Source organism: Schistocerca gregaria, chromosome 9 (genome assembly GCF_023897955.1).
Source record: "Schistocerca gregaria isolate iqSchGreg1 chromosome 9, iqSchGreg1.2, whole genome shotgun sequence".
NCBI classification, from domain to species: domain Eukaryota; kingdom Metazoa; phylum Arthropoda; class Insecta; order Orthoptera; family Acrididae; genus Schistocerca; species Schistocerca gregaria.
The window spans coordinates 189,182,009-189,203,471 of NC_064928.1; the positions used below are offsets into that span (position 1 = coordinate 189,182,009).

General features: G+C 44.7%; 1 protein-coding gene and 1 pseudogene across 2 annotated transcripts in view; both read right to left on the bottom strand.

Moving 5' to 3' along the window:
* Positions 1-21,463, bottom strand: part of LOC126292259 (inositol-trisphosphate 3-kinase A-like) — an 847,830-nt gene that overhangs the window by 338,703 nt on the left and 487,664 nt on the right. The window lies entirely within an intron of this gene.
* Positions 9,780-9,898, bottom strand: LOC126292537 (5S ribosomal RNA; annotated as a pseudogene).

A 21,463-nucleotide genomic window follows, 5' to 3' on the forward strand; every position in this document is an offset into this window, starting at 1 on the left:
CAGTTGAAAGTTGTGTGGTTTCCGGTATCGGTTGCTCTGGCGCAGCTGGTTAGCTCACTCATTACCAAGAGTTGCATCCACACTGGACGCAAATCGCTGTGCAAAACCGAGAACATGGGTTGGGCGCAGCGTGGACGGCAAACCGCGCCGCTCTGCCCACTTTCGATAAACAACAAACAAGTTCCGTGCAGAGGTGGTGGATCAAAGGGAACGGCTCACTCCTGTGTACTGTGTGGACGGGATATCTCGCTACCGAGCCAGAATAGACGAAAGCGTATAGTCGGTACAGAATAACAACGCCAGCAGATGCGTAGCCGGCAGGGACGCGCGGGGAGAGTGGTAGTGGTGGGGGTTGTGGGCAGGCGCTGTAGGGGAAATGCCGAGCGCTGGAGGGGAAGTGCCGTTCGAAACTGAAGCCTAAGCTCACATTTTTTGTAAGTATTAAGTGAAGCCCTGCACGCTCTCACTTGCTTGGTGGTCATTCAAAACGATCTGTGCCAGCAGGGATAGCCGAGCGGTTCTAGGCTCTACAGTCTGGAACCATTGCGCTCGCAGGTTTGAATCCTGCATTGGGCATTAATGTGTGTGATGTCATTAGGTTCGTTAGGTTTAAGTAGTTCTAAGTTCTATGGTGCTGATGACCTCAGAAGTTAAGTTCCATAGTGCTCAGACCCATTTTTTTAAACGATCTGTCACCTCTGCTTTGGTATCTAAATATGACTCTACTGAAGATACAACAAAAGCAGTGATTTATTTTTCTCCTGGCTTGTTAACAATTTGTAACTTCCAGAGAAGAGTGATGAGCCGAGAATTCTGGGTATAACTTACACATTTCTGCTGTTGCCTTGATGAAATCTGCTTCTTTTTCCAAAATACAATAGAGTTTACACAGTTTAATGTCAGCAATACATTGTGCAGATGAAATTGCAAGGGAACTCTAAAACTGTGGAAGTTAAACTTCAGTAGGTGAGGAACTGAGAAAAAGTAAGATCGGTAACTAATGAAAACCCACATCATTGATACAAAATTAAATGTGCAATGCCTTCACTCTTGTCATTCCAAGGCCCATAGCATTCCTCATTTCAGTAGCTATGAAAGGCGCTTAAAAATTACGGCCTTTCATAGAAAAATTCTGTAGTTAGAGGACTCGGTAAATAATGGAGTTTTGCCTAGTAACCACATGCGAAAATACTCTTCTCTTTGCATGATATCATTTGCCAAATCTCATTTCGATATCTCAAACTGTTTGTGAAATATGAGGAATGTTGTGCATATTCCATTCTGGTTTAATTGCTGGCACGCGAGATCGCGAGTCAGTGAACTATATCAGATCAATTTTCTCGAGATTGATGACAGATGGAACTCCACCTAAGTCTGAACAAAAGTTCGATATGTTAACTAAAGGTCATATACTGTAACCCACTGTGTAATACACACCAAATGCAAAACTGTAGTGAGCCCTATTTTTCACTGCAATTTTTTTGAATTGTGTTCCATGTCTTCTGTGAATGCAAGTATCACAATAACTATAACCATTAACGAAATGATGTGCACATCATTATGAATCTGACATCTAAATTTGTACACAATGAAAAAGTGAAATTTTTACCGAATAGTTTCTGTAAAATCGTTTGAGGAACATTTCTGGATGTGTGCCTCGATTCTGTAATCACGGACTACGAAAAGCAGGCAGACATTGTCGGTCTCCCCTTCCAAACAAATGAATGAACTCGCCCAGCACTCTGTGGACGAAAATTGATAGGTGCACATCTGCCACCGTATCCTGCATGGACTCTGGTGCAAGGATCTTTGTAAATTAAGTTAATTAACATTCCTTCTCAAACTGACTATTGAGTGGAAATCATCAGAACACAAAAAACTTAATAGATCTATGCCGTGAACAACCAATGAGGTGTTTTGTTTTGCAGCCGAATTATTAGTGCCGCTGTCTTTCATGTGAAATGACCCTGGTTCAATGCCCAGTGTCTCTAGTGCACATTCCTTCGCGTCCTAAAACTAGACTGAAGTGCTGACCAAAAAACATCATGTGTTTTATCCTTCAGATAAAACACTCTCTTGTACTGGTTCAGTGAAGATGAGCAGGTGTTCCAAGTCTTCAGCCGACAAACGACAAAAATGTTGCGACTTTCAAAAAATGGTTCAAATGGCTCTGAGCAGTATGGGACTTAACTGCTGAGGTCATCAGTCCCCTAGAACTTCGAACTACTTAAACCTAACTAACCTAAGGACATTACACACATCCATGCCCGAGGCAGGATTCGAATCTGCGACCGTATCAGCCGCGTGGTTCCACACTGTAGCGCCTAGAACCGCTCGGCCACCCCAGCCGGCTGTTGCGACTTTCCATTAGAATTTTTTGGCACGGTTTTGGTCGACTGTAGAGCCCACCCATGTAACGGTGCTCAATGTGCGGTGACCAGTTCTCCTCCAAAGTGCTGGGCTAGTTCGTTCGTTTGTTTGGAAGGGGAGGTTAAAATTGTTTGCCGGCTTTTCGCTGGTCAGCGGTGCGCTGCCTTTACAGAATCGAGGTGCACGCAGTGCAATCTTCCTCAAACGATTTTACAGAAACTATTTGGTAAAACAGAAATTCATTTTTGCGTTACTTACAGTTTTATATGTCGGCTTCATGATGATGTGCCCATCATTTCATTAATGGTCATAGTTATTGTGATATTTGCAGTTAAATAAGAGACTTCACGAGACTCGAGAAAAATTGCAATGAAAAATAGCGCTCACTATGATTTTGCGTTTGGTGCATATTACATAATTTCTTGCTGCATATGAAAGAGTGCTGGTTCTGCGAGGTTCTCAGGAGAACTTCTGTAAAGTTTGGAACGTAGGAGACGAGATACTGGCAGAAGTAAAGCTGTGGGGACGGGGCGTGTGTCGTGCTTGGGTAGCTCAGTTGGTAGAGCACTTGCCCTCGAAAGGCAAAGAACCCGAGTTCGCGTCTCGGTCCGGCACACAGTTTTAATGTGCCAGGAAGTTTCATATCAGCGCACACTCCGCTGCAGAGTGAAAATCTCATTCCGGTGACAGACATGTTGTCCTCCATGGTTCGAATCCTGCCTCGGGCGGTCAAGCGGATCATAGTAGCGTCTGGAACCGCTCGGTCACCCCGGCCGGCTCACAACTGAAAAGAGCGTCTTGATGCGATCGACTGTCATACTAGAGACACTATCCAACACATAAGTGCAAAGCTTTATCGGGTTTTCGTTGTAGATGTGCATTCGTCATCCTCTCGCCGCCAACAATGTAACGCTGACTTCCTTCACCTTACTTTACTTTTACGCTCAAAGCTTTACACAAAAAACACTCAACCCAAAAGGGAGACAGCACTTCAACGTGCCACAATCTGCAGCGACATCTCAGCGCCTAGCGCATTCGCAGCTATCACAGCTGTTCCACACTCGTCCGCTGCGGGAAACCCGCGGAAATAGTGGACACGCTCATTCGGGTTGACAGCCATTCATCTGTCGGCACTGCAAGTCGGGGCTTGAGTCCACTCCAGTGCCAGTCCCGGTAATTCCTGGACTCGGCTAATGGGTCAGCTGGCGTGATTAGCGTCTAGCGGCCAGAACTGTACTCCACTGTGCGCTCCTTCCCAGTAGCTTCTCAGAAGTGCGCGCCTGCGCTGACGCACCCCGTGACGTCACACTCCTGCCTCCAGCTACCGCGGAATCACCCGTTTTCTCGACGAATCTGTACGAAAGGCAGCCTCGTCACCGCGCAGGAATTTCTACCACGAATTTGCTTTGCTTGTTCAGTGCTCGTTTATAAACTTTACTAGCAGCTGTGTTGACGCTAGCGTAGACGCGTTTCGTCGTTTATGTGAGGGGCGTCTTCGACGGCTGTTTGTTAGCTTTACTCGCCTTCCCGATTTCCGTATGGCGGAAGCTCGAGAAGTCGCACTACCACCTATCGACGCGTGGCATTTGTAAAAACAATGGTGTCGTGTGCGGAAGGGCTCCAGTTCGATACCCTGTACGATCAAACAGATTCAATATTTCCCTGGTGTCTCTCAACAGTTCGACACAAATACCGAGATGGTTCCCTGGAAAGGACACACCCGATTTCGGTCCCCAATTCGAGTTCGTCCTCCGTCTCTAACGACGAGGCTTTTCGTTCTTCCAAACTAATCGTTCGTTCTCACTCCTTCACAGTGAGTTAGTTTCTCTTATTTGGTGGGGATATTGATGAAAACTTGCATGTAGTTGCTGTCTTTTCCAGCCTCCTGTTCCTCACAGCTTAACTACACTGAAACGCCAAAGAAACTGGTTCAAAATGGCTCTGAGCACTACGGGACTTAACTTCTGAGGTCATCATTCCACTAGAGTTAGAACTACTTAAACCTAACTAACCTAAGGACATCACACAGGCAGGATTCGAACCTGCGGCCGTAGCGGTCGCGCGGTTCCAGACAGTAGCGCCTAGAACCGCTCGGCCACTCAGGCCGGCAAGGAAACTTGTATAGGCGTGCATACAGGGTTATGAAAACAGGCAGAATACGGCGATGCCGGCCGGTGTGGCCGTGCGGTCCTAGGCGCTTCAGTCTGGAACCGCGTGACCGCTACGGTCGCAGGTTCGAATCCTGCCTCGGGCATGGATGTGTCTCATGTCCTTAGGTTAGTCAGGTTTAAGTAGTTTTAAGTTCTAGGGGACTGATGACCACAGATGTTAAGTCCCATAGTGCTCAGAGCCAATTTTGAGAATAAGGCGCTGGGGTCAGAAACGCCTGTATAAGACAACAACTGTCTGGCGCAGTTGTGAGATCGATTACTGCTGCTACAATGGCACGTTATCAAGATATAAGTCAGTTTGAACGTGGTGTTATAGTCGGCTCACGAGTGACGGAACACGACATCTCCGAGGTACCGATGAAGTGGGGATTTTCCCGTACGACCATTTGAAAGTTTCTGAAGAAGAGAAATTTGTTAACATCGGGTATAGATTTAAGTCTCAGGAAGTCATTTCTGAAAGTGTATGGAGTGTAGCCATGTATGGAAGTGAAACATGGACGATAAATAGTTTGGGCAAGAAGAGAATAGAAGCTTTCGAAATTTGGCGCTACAGAAGAATGCTGAAGATTAGATGGGTAGATCACATAACTAATGAGGAAGTGTTGAACAGGGTTGGGCAGAAGAGAAGTTTATGGCACAACTTGACCAGAAGAAGGAATCGGTTGGTAGGACATATTCTGAGGCATCAGGGGGTCACAAATTTAGCATTGGAGGGCAGCGTGGAGGGTAAAAATCTTAGAGGGAGACCGAGAGATGACTACTCTGAGTAGATTCAGAAGGATGTAGGTTGCAGTAAGTACTGGGAGATGAAGAAGCTTGCACAGGATAGAGTACCATGGAGAGCTGCATCAAACCAGTCTCAGGACTGAAGACCACAACAACAACAACAACCATTTCACGAGTGTACCGTGAAAATCAGGAATCCGGTAAAACATCAAATCTCCGACATCACAGCGGTTGGAAAGAGACTCTTCAAGAACTGGAACGATGAGACTGAAGACGGACGTTCAACGTGACAGTAGCGCATCCCTTCTGCAAATTCCTGCAGATTTCAATGCAGCGCCAGCAACAATTGTCAGCGTGCGAACCATTCAAGGAAACGTCATTGTTATAGGCTTTCGCAGCCGAAGGCCACCTTGTGCACCCTGGATGACTGCACGACACAATGCTCTACGCCTCGCCTGAGCCCGTCAGGGCCGACGTTGGATTGTTCATGACTGGAAATAAGTTGCCTGGCCGGACGAGTCTCGTTTCAAATTGCATCGAGAGGATGGACGTGTACGGCTATGGAGACGACATCATGAATGTCAGTAGGGGACTGTTCAAGCTGTTGGATGCTTTGTAATGGCGTGGTGCGTGTGCAGTTGGAGTGAAATGGGACCCCCGATAGGTATAGATATGACGCTGACAGGTGACACGTACGTAAGCATCCTGTCCGATCGCCTGCATCCATTCATGTCCATTGTTCATCCGACGCACTTGGGAAATTGGAGCAGGACAATGCGACACCGCCGGTCGCGGTGGTCTAGCGGTTCTAGGAGTTCAGTCCGGAGCCGCGCGACTTCTACGATCGCAGGTTCGAATCCTGGCTCGGGCATGGATGTGTGTGATGACCTTAGGTTAGTTAGGTTTAAGTAGTTCTAAGTTCTAGGGGACTTGGGACCTCAGCAGTTCAGTCACATAGTGCTCAGAGCCATTTGAACCATTTGAACCAGCGCGACACCCCACACGTCCAGAATTGCTACAGAGTGGCTCTGGGAACACTCTTCTGAGTTTAATCACTTCCGCTGGCCACCAAACTCCCAAGACGTGAACTTTATTGAGCATATCTGGCATGTCTTGCAACATTCTGTTCAGAAGAGATCTCTACCCCTCGTACTCTTAAGGATTTATGGACAGCCTTGCAGGATTCATGGTGTCATTTCGCTCCAGCACTACTTGGGACATTAACCGAGTCCAAGCCAAGCAATGTTGCGGCACTTCTGCGTGATCGCGGGGACCCTACACGATATCGGGTAGGTATACCAGTTTCTTTGGCTCTTCAGTGTATTACTGCGACTACACTACTGGCCATTAAAATTGCTACACGACGAAGATGACGTGCTGCAAACGCGAAATTTAACCACCAGGAAGAAGATGCTGTGATATGCAAATGATTTGCGTTTTAGAGCATTCACACAAGGTTGGCGCCGGTTGCGACACCTACAACGTGCTGACATGAGAAAAGTTTCCAATCGATTTCTCATACACAAACAGCAGTTGACCGGGGTAGCCTCGTGAAACGTTGTTGTGATGCCTCGTGTAAGGAGGAGAAATGCTTAGCATCACGTTTCCGGCTTTCATAAAGGTCGGATTGTAGCCTATCGCGATTGCGGTTTATCGTATCGCGACATTGCTGCTCACGTTGGTCGAAATCCAATGACTGTTAGGAGAATGTGGAATCGCTGGCTTCAGGAGGGTAATACGGAACGCCGTGCTGGATCCCAACGGCCTCGTTTCACTAGCAGTCGAGGCATCTTATCCGCATGCCAGTAACGGATCGTGCAGCCACGTCTCGATCCCTGAGTCAACAGATGGGATGTTATTTTTTCGGATGAATCCAGGTTGTGTTTACAGCATTCGTGTTTGGTGACATCTTGGTGAACGCACATTGGAAGCGTGTATTCGTCATCGCCATACCGGCGTACCACACGGCGTGATGGTATGGGTTGCCACTGGTTACACGTCTCGGTCACCTCTTGTTCGCATTGACGGCACTTTGAACAGTGGACGTTACATTTCAGAAGTATTACGACCCGTGGATCTACCCTTCATTCGCCCCCTGCGAAACCCTACATTTCAGCAGGATAATGCACGACCGCATGTTGTAGGTCCTGTACGGGCCTTTCTGGATACAGAAAATGTTAGACTGCTGCCCTGGCCAGCACATTCTCCAGATATCTCACCAACTGAAACCGTCTGGTCAATGGGGGCCGAGCAACTGGCTCGTCACAATACGCCAGTCACTACTCTTGATGAACTGTGGTATCGTGTTGAAGCTGCATGGGCAGCTGTACCTGTACACGCCATCCGGGCCCAGGCGTATCAAGGCCGTAATTCCGTCAGAGGTCGTTGTTCTGGGTACTGATTTCTCAGGATCTATGCACCCAAATTGCGTGAAAATGTAATCACATGTCAGTTCTAGTATAATATGTTTGTCCAATGAATAGCCGTTTAATATCTTCATTTCTTCCTGGTGTAGCAATTTTATTGGCCAATAGTGTAGGATCAGTCGAGCCCACTTCCTCGCTTACCGTCAATCGTTCATCCCGTGAACCATTCGCGACTGGGACAGGAAAGGTGGGAAGTAACATTAGTTCTCAAAGTACCCTCCGCCACTCTCCCTGAGGTGACTCAAGGAGAATAGATGTAGATGGAGAAGCTCTGTACATTGACAGAACAGAATGAATGCATTATGATAGATTGGTTCAAATGGCTCTGAGCACTATGGGACTTAACAGCTGTGGTCATCAGTTCCCTAGAACTTAGAACTACTTAAACCTAACTAACCTAAGGACATCACACATATCCATGCCCGAGACAGGAGTCGAACCTGCGACCGTAGCGGTCACGCGGTTCCAGACTCAAGCGCCTAGAACCGCTCGGCCACACCGGCCGGCAAAGTTAATTACAACCAGGTACCTGTTTCAATGATCGTTACATTACTATCAAATTAGCACTTGATCAGATATGAACAGATTACAGATCACTATGCGAGATAGTGCAAACAAAACGTGTCGGATTCGTATCTTTCAAAAGTTCTAAGTTTCCTTTAATTTACGTCTATGGTCACAATCTTTTCTGTTTAACAGATTACCGGTTTCGGTCTTTAATGAGCATCATCAGGTCTGCAGCAAAAATGGGAAAAATATAAAGACAGTCGCAAACTGTATACCGCTTAAGAACAATACTTAAGAGAATATTGAAAAGTTGTACTGACAAAATTTACATTTGTGCGCTTTCAATATAAAGAGGCATACCTGTTTCATAAAAACAAAGTCCTAATGTACTGCAGCCATAGTGGCATCGTCAAATTTTAAGTGCGGAATCAGCACTAGCATCTTCAAATACGTTTAAATAACATCACATGCACGAATATTGGCAGTAGAGCACATGTCAACCACTGTTTCTTAACTCTCCCTCTTTTTAACAATCCTACTTTTGTCGTGTTCTTCTTTTTATTGCTTTTTATTACTGTAATGCCTTTTATACGTTATAAGCTTATTACAGACTTCAACTTTTTTATCCCCCTTTACTTTCGCTGTTTCAAATAATTACTGAAAACTAGTGTATGCCGACATTAGCGACATCTGGTCAACTTACAACACAAACATCTTGTGGCTACCGCACTGCTGCTTGTTTTAAACAATAGTGCTACTGACAACATGACTCGTGCATGTGATGTGATTTACATGTATTTGACGATGCTGGTGCTGATTCCGCAGCATTTAGCATTTAACGATGCCACTATGGCTGCAGTACATTAGGACTTTATTTTTATGAGACAGGTATGCCTCTTCATATTTAAAGCGCGCAAATGTAAATTTTCTCAGTACTACTATTCAATATACTCTTTGTATTGTTCTTAAGCTGTATACAGTTTCCGAGTGTACTTATACGTTACCCATTTTTGCTGCAGATCTGATGGTCATTAAAGACCGAAACCGGTAATCTGTTAAACAAAAAAGATTGTGACCATAGACGTAAATTAAAGGAAACGTATTACATATACGGGTCACTATGTTTTTTCGCGACGATGTCGCAGCTTGTGAATCAAAAGTTCGTTGCTTGAAGAGTCCAGTGTCTCAGGGTATGTGACAGAGAACACAGTAAGTCATCTCTTGCATCTTGGCATAAGGACTATAGAAGGGTCGTGGTGATCACTTCGCTGTACATTCATGCACTACACATTCCGCACTTTCGTTTAGCTGGAATCATTGGCTTTCTCTGCTACAATCATATTAATCAGGCGCCATCCACCGTCAAATCAACGGTTATCCACAGGGTAATATACAAACAAACAAACCAACACCACCTTGAAGGTCCAATGCAACCGACCGGTCGCCATGTCATCCTTAGCTCTTAGGCTTCACCGGATTTGGATACGAGGGGCATGTGGTTAGTTTTGGAGACAGCTGCCGCTGCTTCTCAATCAAGTAGCTCCTCAGTTGCCCTCACAAGGGCTGAGTGCACTCCACTTGCCAACAGCACTTGGCAAACCCTGACGGTGACCCATCCACGTTCTAGCCAAGCCCGACAGTGCTTAACTTCGGTGATTTGACGGGAGCCGGTGTTATCACTGTGAGGAGGCCGTTGGCTGCACGATAATGTAGAGGGGAGTAATGATGCACGAAAACTGAGGATCTGTTAGATGACGATGACTAACTTAGGAAATACGCCACCAGAGGCTGTTGTGACGCATCTAACAAGGCTGATGTACTTGAGGACAATATTATCGAAATGGAAGAGGATGTAGATGAAGATGAAATGGGAGATAGGATACTACATGAAGAGTTTGACAGAGCTCTGAAAGACCTGAGTCGAAACAAGGCCCCGGGGGTAGACAACACTCCAGTAGAACTACTGACGGCCCCGGGAGAGCCAGTCCTGACAACTCTACCATCTGGTGAGCAAGATGTATGAGACAGGCGAAATACCCTCAGACTTCAAGAAGAATATAATAATTCCAATACCAAAGAAAGCAGGTGTTGACAGATGTGAAAATTATCGAACTATCAGTTTAATAAGTCGCAGCTGAAAAATACTAACGCGAATTCTTTACAGACGAATGGAAAAACTGGTAGAAGCCGATCTCGGGGAAGATCACTTTAGATTCCTTAGAAATGTTGGAACACGTGAGGCAATACTGACCTTACGACTTATCTTAGAAGAAAGATTACGCAGAGGCAAACCTACGTTTCTAGCATCGGTTGGTAGGACATGTTCTGAGGCATCAAGGGATCACAAATTTAGCATTGGAGGGCAATTTTTAGAAAAATTAAGAAAAGTTTGTTCAAATATTTTTATACCATTTTCAAAAGAAGATAACACGAAATAACTTATCTAGTTTGTTATATTAAGAAGCTAAGAGAAGTGTCTACGTCCGTTCCGCCTCGGAAATTTAGGTCCGGCCACCAACCATCAAATTGTATTAAGTATGGAGAAAACCCCAACCCATAAGATCTCCTCGTAAGAAAAAAAGCAGTACATCTCAAGAACCTGATGCTGCCTTACCAGTACTTGTGTAAACTTCCTGGTAAGTTCACTGTTGGTCGGATCCTCACTGGTCTGACAGTTTTCGTAGTGGTTGTGAAAAACAGTCGTGGAAGGATCAGTTTCAGCGGCCCGTCAACAACAAGGGTCGTTAGAGACGCAGATCAAGCTTCTACTGGGTACGGAAGTCAGATGTGTCATTTTCCAAATAAATCTTTTCGACGTACGCCTTGGTAGCTGCGCGGACATAAAAGTTCTAAGTTAAGGGGTCCGGGTTCGATTCCCGGGCAGTTGACATTTACTGTTGACAGGGGGAGACTACGATGTAGGGATCACGGACTTACTTCAAACTTTGTACATCTTTATCAGGCTATTAAAACAATATTATGTGCTCGTAGTAACGTGGACTACTCTTGAAATTCCGAGAAAATCGCAAGAGAAGTTTTACGCTTCTGTTATGGGGCTTATGTATCTGTGCGTAAGAGCCGGTGGTCAAGTGATTAGCGTTCGAGCGTCGTAAGACGAATGTGTATGAAAGGACGGTTCGACTTTTGCTCGAACTTAATTATTAATCTGTTTTCTTTTTTTATCACTGGTCACATTATTTAATTTACGTGACATTTAAGAGGTAATACAATGAAAAAAAACCTAAACACGTGTATTTTCATGAAGTTTCAAGTTATATTTTCGATGTCTGTATGACAAATACCATCTTGCAATGTGGGATGTCGAGAGCACATCCGACGAGTAACGGTACGTTACTCTTGCGGTCTGGCACATTGTGACTTACTATATTACTGACTGTGGTTGAAATGGTTCAAATGGCTCTAAGCACTATGGGACTTAACATCTGAGGTAATCAGTCCACTAGACGTAGAACTACTTGAACCCAACTAACCTAAGGACATCACACACATCCATGCCCGAGGCAGGATTCGAACCTGCGACCGTAGCAGCCACGTGGTTCCGGACTGAAGCGCCTAGAACCGCTCGATCACAGCCGCCGAATACTGATTGTAAATGACGTCATTCGCGTCATTATTTTACCGTGGTTTGACCTGGGCTTTCCAAGACTGTCCCTCGAGATGAAAATTTAATTACAAATAGTAAATACTCAAATAACATATGACATTCACTACAACTTCATGAATAGGCACGTGTTTTTTTTTTTCATAATACGATGGTTGGAACTTAAATAGTGGAAAGTATTTATTCACAACCGATATAAAAGAGTTACTTGTTTGCACATGTTACTGTCCTTCAAAGTAGTCACCAGCGTTGTGTAGAGCCCGTTGTCAGCGATGTGGAAGGCGTAGTATACCGTTAGCAGAGCCTGTTCTGTTGATGGTGCGAATGGAGTGATCTACTGCCTGTCGAATCTCTGGAACAGTTCTGAAGCAAATGCCACGAAGTGGTTCCTTCATCTTCGGAATCAAATCAAAGTGACAAGGACTTAAGTCCGGGGAGTATGGCGGATGGTGCAGTACTTCACAGTCCCATCGACCGAACAGAGCAGCCACAGCTTGCGCTGTATGCGCCCGCGCATTGTCGTGCAAAATGATGGATGGGCTGCGCAGAAAGTGTCGCCGTTTCTTTCGCAAAGCTGGTCGCAGGTGATGTTCCAAAAACGAACTGTAATACTGTGCACTGACCGTCTGCTGTGGAGGAACGTAATGCGCTAGGACAATACCATCTCAGTTGCACACGAGAATCACCATAACTTTCACTATACTGGGGCTCTGATGCACTTTCGACTTTCGCGGCGACCCATAATGACACCATTCGTTGGATTGACATTTCAGTTTTGGCTCGTACGATGATGCCCATGTCTCATCCAGTGTTACGGTGCGGCGTAAGAAAGCCTCTCCTTCGTGCTCAGAGCGATCCAAGTGCGTCTGAGGAGGGTCGTAACGCATCGATTTCTGCATTTCTGTCAGATCATGTGGAACCCATCAGTTTTTCGCATGCCCAGGTATTCATTCAGGATGGAAAGCGCAGTCGTATGGCGTCGATCACTGTCCACTAACGCGGCAACAGCATTCACTACTTCTTCAGAGACCCTAGGACGACCTGCCAGATGTATGTCTGCCACAGTTTGCTGACCTTTGTTGAAGGCTTTTACTCAACGTGCCACTGTTGTGTACGGCAATGCCGATTCCCAGCACGCCTCTTGAAGACCTTGATGACACTGTCGTACTGTACGACCTCTGGCACATTCAATCTTGATCCAACTCCGTTGTTCCTGTTTGGCAAACACAGTGACACCGTTACTTTAGACCGCTCGCTCAGAAATGAGTGTGTTTCCCTCGACTATGAGCACGCCGGTGACGTGGGACGGGCGAGTCCATTTGCTCGGAGGTAAGTTAGGTATGTCAACAACGTGTGCTGTCAGCGACAACAGTAGATTTCATTGCTTAGTTTCTCCGCAGCAGTGTTGCCACTATTTACATTCCAACGTACGTATTTCCTCTCAAACGACGCATAAATAAAGTAATGTGACCAATGCTGAAAAAACTGTAGATTAGAAAATAAATGTTAACGGGATTCGAACTGTCGTTTCGTTCGCGGTCTTATTGCTCCGCAACAACGCTAACCAGTTGACCTCAACGAACTCTAAAGAGTCCAGCACCTACGCACCGATACATCAGTACATACACTACTGGCCATTAAAATTGCTACACCAAGAAGAAATGCAGATGATAAACCGGTATTCATTGGACAAATATATATGATACTAGAACTGCCATGTGATTACATTTTCACGCAATTTGGGTGCATAGATCCTTAGAAATCAGTACCCAGAACAACCACTTCTGGACGTAATAACGGCCGTGATACGCCTGGGCACAGAGTCAAACAGAGCTTGGATGGCATATACAGGTACAGCTGCCCATGCAGCTTCAACACGATACCACAGTTCATCAAGAGTAGTGACTGGCGTGTTGTGACGAGCCAGTTGCTCGGCCACCATTGACCAGACGTTTCCAATCGGTGACAGATCTGGGGAAATTGCTGGCCATGGCAGCAGTCGAACATTTTCTGTATCCAGAAAGGCCCGTACAGGACCTACAACATGCGGTCGTACATTATCCTGCTGGAATGTAGGGTTTCGCAGGGTTCGAATAAAGGGTAGAGACCCGGGTCGTAACACTTCTTAAATGTAACGTCCACTGTTCAAAGCGCCGTCGATGCGAACAAGAGGTGACCGAGACGTGTAACCAGTGGCACCCGATACCATCACGCCGGATGATACACCACTATGGCGATGACGAATACACGCTTCCAATGTACGTTCACCATGATGTCGCCAAACACGGGTACGACCATCATGATGCTGTAAACAGAGCCTGTATTCGTCCGAAAAAATGACGTTTTGCCATTAGTTCACGCAGGATCGTCGTTCAGTACACCACCGCAGGCATCCCGTCTGTGATGCAGCGTCAAGGGTAACCGCAGCCATGGTATCCGAGCTGATAGTCCACGCTGCTGTAAACGTCGTCGAACTCTTCGAGCAGATTGTTGTTGTCTTGCAAACGTCCCCATCTGTTGACTCAGGGATCGACACGTGGCTGCACGATCCGTTACAGCCATGCGGATAAGATGCGTGTCATCTCGACTGCTAGTGATACGAGGCCGTTGGGATTCAGTGCGGCGTTCCGTATTACCCTCCTGAACCGACCGATTACATATTCTGTTAACAGTCATTGGATCTCGACCAACGCGTGCAGCAATGTTGCGATACGATAAACCGCAATCGCGATAGGCTACAATCCGACCCTTATCGAAGTCGGAAACGTGATGGTACGCATTTCTCTTCATTACACGAGGCATCACGACAACGTTTCACCAGGCAACGCCAATCAACTGCTGTATGTGTACGAAAAATCGGTTGGAGACTTTCCTCATGTCAATAGGTTGTAGATGTCGCCACCGGCGCCAGCCTTGTGTGAATACTCTGTAAAGCTAATCATTTTCATATCACAGCATCTTCTTCCTGTCGGTTAAATTTCGCTTCTGTAGTACGTCAAATTCGTGGTGTAGCAAATTAATGGCCAGTAGTGTAGTAGACACGTAAAACTTATCTTGCGATCCTCACTGAATTGCTAGAGTAATGCACCTTACTACTTCCACATTATATTGTTTTAATGGTCTACTAAAGGTGTACAAAGTTTGAAGTAAATCGTAATCTGAACGTTGTGGCCTCCCCTTGTAAGATGGCTGAATAAATAAATCGGTGACAAAAAATACCATGCCGACATTCACCTTAAGTTATTAAGAGTAGTCTTAGAAAACCAAATCCTGGTTTGTTGGCACTAGGATCTGAACCGCTGTCTTTCCGAATACGGCTCCTCTATCTTACCACTTCGACATGCCACCCGGTCCGTGGTGTTTGCGTGAGCATAAACGACCATCCAGGTCAGTAACAACGCGATTGTGCGATTTGGTGACAACTGGAAACGACACAAACACATTCACATCACTATTTGAGCTTGTAATGGTACTTGAATTACGTAGCCATTACGGCACCTCACCTCAACCTCTCGATACTACATTCAGATTTGATTTCATTAATGTAGAGGTACTTTGATACACCGATATGTTTATATTGCAATGATATTATTCTTATGTGTATTCTTTCTTTTGTCACTATGATCTTTGGCGTACTTGTAACTCTGATTTTTGAGCGCGTAAGCGGTTATTGGAGAGTCAAGCCTTGGTCGTCATGTTGACAAGACGCGAATTGTAGTCAGTTTATAAAATGTGAACTTTAACGGTGAGGAAGATATTTTCATGTATGTTGTATATTGTGAAGTTATGTTTTGTGAGTTACGTGATGTTGCAACAAAAGTAATAAAAAGGAAGTGTAACTTAAATTCGTAGTGCTGATTACTATTTTTACATCACCATTGTGCTAGCTTGCAAAAGTTTAATCTTCAAGATTGGTTTATGAAACACATCTATAAAACTTTTGAATATCGCAGAATAACAGCTAGGCCTCTTTGCATCCGAGCTTGGAATCATCACCACCTAGATTTTCGACGCTTGAGCCATGATTTTACAACAAGACCAGCGTGGGAAACACGAAAAGATGAGTGCCTAGTTTATCCATTATTTCATGAAGTGAGTTTATTACCTGTGCTCTAATGACACCTGCCACATAATATAACGTTGCTGTTGCCCGAAAATGCAATATTTAGTAGCGTGAGCATAATTAATTTTTGACCTTTGTTGTGGTAGGGTTGTTAGAAGCTATAGCTGTGGACTGGCGAAATATAGGAAACATCAAAGAACAGAATGGAGACACGTTTCGTCATATGTGAAAGGATTAATCTTCTCGTAACCCCACGAGACGAGAAACTTTGTCTTCTTGGTAACTTCTACAGAAATTGTTCTGGAAGAGCAGCTTGCTGCAGACGAGACAATTTTCGCTACGTGGCCTACGATTCTCGTCGCAGCCATGGTCAAGACTGCGGAGATAAGGCGGACATGTCGACAGTGCTACCGCTGTGGTTTGGAGGACTCCCTAAGCCACACGTCGGCTCAAGATATCCGTGATACTCTCCCAGTTCTATCAAGAAATCGTTAATAAAATTTGACCTCCCGTAAGATAGATAATATCTTTTAGATAGTGAACTGATACGGCACATCGTCGTCAGTACAGTAGACCAGACCAATAGCATTTTGTCTGCTATCGCTTCTGGAGACAAGAAGGAAACCGATTTAGAGGAGATTTGCCAAGTGTCACACTGAAAAATCAATCTTGCGGGGAAGACCCAGGTACTATGTAGACTGATAGCACAGATCACCCACTTATAGATTAGATGATGATGTGTCTGTCAAGGTAGAGTAAAGACCCACATTTATTTTCCGACAGCGTGCACTTTGGACATTACTTCTTCTGTTGTGGAGAGAAATTAGCCTGCCCCGAAGTATTTTCGGGAGCAGCGCAAGAGTGTCTCACAGGATCGTAACCGCACACCATACACGGGCGGTTCAGGGGGAGCAACGCATATTTTGGAAAGTAGTACAGAATAATTCGAATGAAAACTTAGGTATCCCACTTCCGTAGGACAACGTTGTGACCTTGGATGTGGAAGAACCCGGATTCGATTCGGGGTACGTCTACGGATTTTTGGCGAGCTAGGGACATCTGGGACGAGCCCTAACAGCGATTTTCTCTATATTTTCGGTACATGCAGGGCTCGCTCATCAATGAAAGTGACAGTGCTGGGAACTGCAGAAGACCAAGCGTTTAGGAAATACAGCCCTTCTAGTGCCTGTCGGGGGAGGCATCGCCCATTTATGTTACATCTATAGCTACATCTATATCTACTACATACTCTGCAAGCCGCCTTATGGACGTTGGTGGAGTGTAGCCGTCACACTACTGGTCATGTCCTTTAGTCCTCCACCCGCAAAGAGATCGAGGGAAAAACGACAGTCTGTATGCCTCTGTAAGAGCCCTGACTTCTCGTATCTTACATTCGAGGTTTTATTTAAATTTTTTTGGCACGTATTGTACTGAGTCCTACCGACATGTGACGAGCCGAACCAATGACCTTCACGCTGAAGTTTACACACTGTGAGAAATCTAGCGAAATTAGTCAGTTCTGCACTTTTGGCGTAATTCATATGAAACAAAAATGAATGAAAGGTGCTACCATGCACATTATTGCAATAATGCACTGAGGCCAGTAGAATTATACAGGGTGTTACAAAAAGGTACGGCCAAACTTTGAGGAAATATTCCTCACACACAAATAAAGAAAAGATGTTATGTGGACATGTGTCCGGAAATGCTTAATTTACATGTTAGAGCTCATTTTAGTTTCTTCCACTTACGCTCAGTGGAGCACGTTATCATGATTTCATACGGGATGCTCTACCTGTGCTGCTAAAACATGTGCCTTTACAAGTACCTCACAACATGTGGTTCATGCACCATGGAGCTCCTGCACATTTCAGTCGAAGTGTTTGTACGCCTCTCAACAACAGATTCGGTGAACGATGGATTGGTAGAGGCGGACCAATTCCGTGGCCTCCACGCTCTCCTGACCTCAACCCTCTTGACTTTCACAGCATTATGGATCCACGTAAGCCGAACACCGGTTCTCAGCAAAGCGCAGTGAAACAGCAGCGAAGCAACAGCCATTGCTCATCAAGTGAGATGGTTAAGCCATTTTTATCGCTTGAGTGGTACCAGGCTTCCCCGGCAAGTCTTTTATAGTGAGCTCTGCTCTGGAAATAGAACTTGCGGAGCCCCTCTTAAGAGCTTTGAGGAATTTAATTCCACAACATTCTATTATCCTTGTTTTGTTGAACGTTCTCTTTTTTTGGAGGGGGGGGGGGGGGCATCAGTCTACTGACTGGTTTGATGCAGCCCGCCACGAATCCCTTTCCTGTGCTAACCTCTTCATCTCAGAGTAGCACTTGCAACCTACGTCCTCAATTATTTGCTTGACGTATTCCAATCCCTGTCTTCCTCTACAGTTTTTGCCCTCTACAGCTCCCTCTAGTACCATGGAAGTCATTCCCTCATGTCTTAGCAGATGTCCTATCATCCTGTCCCTTCTCCTTATCAGTGTTTTCCACATATTCCTCTTCGATTCTGCGTAGAACCTCCTCATTCCTTACCTTATCAGTCCACCTAATTTTCAAAATTCGTCTATAGCACCACATCTCAAATGCTTCGATTCTCTTCTGTTCCGGTTTTCCCACAGTCCATGTTTCATTTATGGGGGCATTTGAAAGCTCTTGTCTACGCAACCCCGGTACCAATTGTAGAGACTCTTCGTGCTCGTATTGTGGACAGCTGTGATACAATACGCCATTCTCCAGAGCTGCATCAGCGTATTATGGATTTCATGCGACGGAGGTTGGATGCATGTATCCTCGCTAACAGAGGACATTTTGAACATTTCCTGTAACAAAATGTTTGAAGTCACGCTGGTACGTTCTAGTGCTGTGTGTTTCCATTCCTTAATTAATGTGATTTGAAGAGAAGTAATAAAATGAGCTCTAACATGGAAAGTAAGCGTTTCCGGACACATGTCCACATACCATATTTTCTTTCTTTCTCTGTGAGGAATGGTTCGTGAAAGTTTGGCCGTGCCTTTTGTAACACCCTGTATAGTATGTATTATAAATGTCTAGATTCATGCAGCTGTATCGATGCAATCTTCGAAATATGGATCTGGTCCCCAATTGGCCAAAATAAGCGAATATGCAAGCAACACACGTTTGCATGGAAATATGGGCTATAGTAATAAGTTGGAGTTTCTATGCATTGATTCTCAGAGCCCCTGTTCTGGTCCTCTACTGCGAGAGACTGACTTGTGTTTCTGCATGTGCTAGAGTTTTAAGACTGTGCGTCGAAATCATCTGCATATGGCAGGCACTTCATCTCCGTACGCTGTTTCCTTCGTCCCAGTTTTAGTGCTGATCCTTGGTGTTATTGTAATGTTAAATTAAAATTCTTATTAGTTGTTTGGTTGAAAAGAACTGTAGGTATGCCGTCTTACACGTGTATTCAATTTTTAAAATACTCAGGAATTTCGCGAACGAACTTTGTTTTTGACACAGTGCCTGTAATAATTTCACGGATTAGATTCGCGAAATTTAATTTTAACACTAAATTCTGGGGTTATTTTGTCCAGACATTCCCTGTCAACAGAGTCAAATTATTTCGTGAAATCCACAAATGGTTGAGCTATGTCTTTATACAGGTCAGCTCTCTCTGTCGGCTGATAGATTTCAGGATTAGATGGGTATATCACATAACTAATGAGGTACTGAAGAGAATTGGGGAGAAGAGAAATTTGTGGCACAACTTGGCTAGAAGAAGGGATCGGTTGGTAGGAAATATTCTGAGGCATCAAGGGATCACCAATTTAGTATTGGAGGGTACCGCGGAGGGTAAAAATCGTAGAGGGAGACCAAGAGATGAATACAGTAAACAGATTCATAAGGATGTAGGTTGCAGTAGGTACTAGGAGATGAAGAAACTTGCACAGGATAGAGTAGCATGGAGAGCTGCATCAAACCAGTCTCTGGACTGAAGACCACAACAACAGATTTCAAGCTAAATAGCTGTTCTGAGCAGCGTCTGCATTTTCTGAAGCCCACTTCTTGATACTCGCTTAGCTGTCGGCCGAGAGTAGTTTTAGTATAACCAACTTTTGTAGTCCTGTCTTTCTCAGTTGCGTTTAATATTACGGTATATTGATAAATTTTGCTTATGGACCGTCTGACAGAAACTGAATAAAACACAGTTTCAGTGCCATACGCGTTTCGCCTTTATTTTCTGCAAGGCATCATCAGTGGCCTGGAATATGTACATTTGTTAGGTATTTTATTTACATTTTTGTCACTGTCCCTAGAGGTTATAAACAGTTCTGGTGGTTGGTATTTCCTATTAAGTAGTAATGTTTTGAACTGTACTTACAGTTGGCGTGGACAATTTCTTACATATTGCGCTCCTGTTGCATTTTTGGTGTTGTTCTTCTTCTTATGAACGCCAGTTTGCGGTTATTTTCCACATTCCACAGTACTATGCACTGAACGCTTGTTTTAATGCAATGTTTTGGTTTCTGTTGCCGACTGTCAAATGTTTTTGCCAAAGATCGAATGTTATTGCCAAACTTATGAGTGTAACTATTGAAGTATCTGTGGTCTGTTCGTGTATGCATTTGTGGTGCGTGTGTATGAGTGTGTTTTGGTGTGATATTAATTTTTTTTTGGCAATAACATTCGATCTTTGGCAAAAACTTTTGACAGTCGGCAACAGAAACCAAAACATTGCATTAAAACAAGCGTTCAGTGCATAGTGCTCTGTAATGTGGAAAATAACCGCAAATTGGCGTTCATATTAAGAAGAACAGCACCAAAAATGCAACAGTAGCGCAATATATAAGAAATTGTCCACGCAACCTGTACGTACAGTTCAAAACATTACTACTTAATAGGAAATACCAACCACCAGAACTGTTTATAACCTCTAGGGACAGTGACAAAAATGTAAACAAAGTAGCTAGCAAATGTACATATTCCAGGCCACTGATGATGCGTTGCAGAAAATAGAAACGCGTATGGCACTGAAACTGTGTTTTATTCAGTTGCTGTCCGACGGTCCATAAGCAAAATTTATCAATATACCGTTATATTTTTAGTATAATGTTTGAAAGTACTTGGTAGGCAATTTCTTTATGGTGTATTTGTTTTTCTTTCAGGTATTTTCGTTTTTGTAATATCCCCTAATTTTGTAAGAATACAGGGTATTTTCGTATTTTGTTGTGTTCTGTGGGCTTATCCGAGTGCTTGCCACATCTCCCCGTTAAGCGTCAGCGAGGTTGTTTTTGTAGCGTCTATGGCTCTTTCCACCGCCGACCTAATGGGACAGAGACGCTACCTCACCTGCGACACCTCACACAAGGCATAGTGTTTGTGTGGGGTTGCAGTACTAGCGTTTATAACCCACAGAAACTATTCAGACATATTCATCCAATGCATCCAATATTTACACTTGGGTATGTACGAGGTGTTCAAAAATTCTCTCCGCAGTGCCGTATTATTGTTAGCCGGGCGTGCCGTATGATTGTTCGCCTGCCTTGGTTACTTCCCTTCAAGTGGACTCTCCCAACATTCCACTGTTTCGTTTATCTCAGCCAGCG